The following is a 3,012-nucleotide window of genomic DNA, read 5'->3' as shown; positions in this document are numbered from 1 at the left end:
ACTAAAACGAGCATATCGGAGTACCTCATTGAGTTTTCTCTCACTTCCATCAAGCATGGCCTCAACATGCAGATCATGGACTCCTGCGCCCGGTTCAAGCCCATCCCAGTCGAAACAGCTTTCTTGGTCATGTCCATTTTTTCGTTTGATATCAACACTCAGTTGAAGCTGCTCGAGTAACTCAAAGTCATCCTCTGCGACGAAAGAGTGATGAAGCTGCCGCCGTTGGAGCTCTGCCGGATATTCGGATTTTTATGCTATAACTACAGTGAGGTGTTCACAAATCCGAAGTCAGGGTCGCATTGGGTCACCTTGGCGTCGGCAAAACACGAACACCCTACACTGAACTTCTGCGCGTTGGATTTCATCTTCAATATTGTCGAGATCATTTTCGATGAGCGCACAATATAGTGCCTGATAGAGCGGATTCTGCATCAGGTGTCCCCTAACTTCTGGCAGATCATCCGCAAGATCATCAATTTCCACATTCACAAGATCCCTGAGCACCTCCTCCTCAAGCTCATTGAAACCTGCCTGCAGCGAATGGATACTGAATTTCAAGCTCTAGAGACTGCCAAGATCAAGCGCACTTTCAACGTGATCAGCATCGTGCAAATATTCATCTCCATTATGCGTGTTGAGTCGTACTCCGCCAGCAAGGAGCAGGTGAAACAGAAGATATGGTCAGTCACCCAATACTACCGAAGGTCCATCCAATACGACTTCGAGGAGGAAATGATCGAGCTCATCAACTATTTTCTGAGTTATGCTACGAGGGAGGAAATGCATTCCAAGGAACTCCTTCAATTCCTGCAATAAGTCCTGGCGCAGTTCAAATTGGAATACTTGCCATCGACCAACTACTTTGTGTCCCTGAACAACTACATAATGAAGGGGGACTACGCGAGCGTCGTACGTCCTGTCTTCACGCTGCTGATCGAAAGCCTCAAGGAGTACCCGAAGTCCTCGATGCAGACATAAATAAAGCAGAAACTCACAATATCCTACCATATGATCCTAATCCAAAATGTAATTAACTTGCACGGCGCCAGTTTCGATCCCGAATAATTCCGGAAGATATATGAAATGATGAAGGTTTATTATCCGAGTTAAGTCTACGACGAGCAAAATCAGTCGACCGAAATCGTATAGATCTTTGATAAGTGCCTGCTGAGCAGAGCTCTCAATGTTCAATACCTGCTGCTGTTGACTCATGGCACTCGCCAGCAGTCCCTGATGCAGTAAATAGTCAGCAACATCGAGAAGTACCACCACTTGAAAATATTCTACGGCTACGATATCAAGATTCTAATAATATGCCTGACGAAGCAGATCTACGAGCATGCAGATATAGCTATAATTCGCAACCTCTTGGCCATTCTGTCGAGGTCTCTCTTCTACTACCTGCAGAAAATCAAGTCAGAGAAATAGCTCACGTAGAAGTATAAAAGGGAAAATAAGAAGAACCCGTCGACCAAGATACTCCTGACCAAAACCAGTAGCTATGAATTCATCCTGCAGAAGATCAAGAGCCCTTTTGACCTCGTGCCAACCAAAAAGATACGCAGTGAGTACCGGACTCTCATGTTCGATCTACATCGCAATAACTCCGTATTCTTCGAAACTGTGATCAAGTCCATGGATGAGGGTGTGAAGATGAAAATACACAAGATCATGGGCAAAAGCAGTGCGTTACTCATCGACTACATAGTCGGCTCCGATAATGCCATGAGCTAAGAAGGCGGCAGTTCACTCAAGCGTAAAATATTCAGGCTCAATGGAATTAAAAGTACTCAAGACAGCGATCACAACAGTAATAATGGCAATCACAACAGTAATGGCAATCACAACAGTAATGGCAATCGTAATGAGCAATAGTCCGAGCTCATCGATGAGGACTCAGACAAAGAATTCGAGCAATCATGCAAGAGATTCAGAAATTAAAATAAGCAGTAAGCTTCGAAGAAGGAAGAATCAGATGAGAGCTCAGAAGTAGATGGCAATTAATTGAAAAGGGCGCAGATTTTAAGAAAGAGACAAAAAAAGTTTCATTGATCGGATTATTCAACAATGCAGCAATTATTATACCAATAAATAAGCGACGGATTTGATGATAACAGCATATCCATATATATATATATATATATTTATTTATGGCATGCTTCATAGCCAACCTGAATGAATGATGATAATTATATATATATCTATGCTATTCTATAAGTAGGAGGGACTTGACTCATTTATTATGAATCAGAATTTGTAATATCTACAACCCCTACTCGATACCAATAGCAATCCTATTATTTGATACTAATATTGCAGTAATGAGTTAAAATAACATCATTATTGAGCCGTAGAGTAAACTCAAATGATATGATGCCAATCAAGTTATATAAATCATAAATCATAATTTTATAATGTCATCATAATTTCAGAAACAGCACAATCTAATTCCCAAAACTTACAAATAAGTCACCAGAACTATCCATCACATAGATCACACAGAAGAGCGTCACAATGGCATTCGGAAAGTCTACAACCTCGAAAGGAAATAGGACTACTTTGAGAAGCATCTACTCGATCAAAATGATGATGGTATATCCCCTCAAAAACAGGAAGCAGAAATAAGCAGGAAAAAACGATGCAAGTCATCAAATGTAGAAAGTTAATACGCGCGGGCTTAGTTGCTGAACAATATTATCGAAAAAATTCGGGAAACCAAACAGCTCAACTTGGAATCTCTGAACATCGACGAGGAAAGCACTCGGCAAAGGATACTGCATATGTAAAGACTTATTAGAGAAGTATCCGATCCTCGTCTGGATAGAACTGAATAGAAGCAGGAGAATGGTCAGGAGAAAACATAAACTACTGAGTTCTTGAAAATCTATAATGAGATACCTGTGCGGTTACCCAAGCTATAAACAACACACGGCAAGTTCACTACGAATACGGCCAACTAAACGAACCGAGAAGGCTGGTCATCCAGCAATAAAAACAAACATAATTTCA

This window comes from Brachycentrus maculatus, unplaced genomic scaffold, assembly GCF_059751285.1.
Source record: "Brachycentrus maculatus isolate JH-2025_06_01 unplaced genomic scaffold, ASM5975128v1 h1tg002388l, whole genome shotgun sequence".
NCBI classification, from domain to species: Eukaryota; Metazoa; Arthropoda; class Insecta; order Trichoptera; family Brachycentridae; genus Brachycentrus; species Brachycentrus maculatus.
This window is presented reverse-complemented; position numbering follows the sequence as displayed.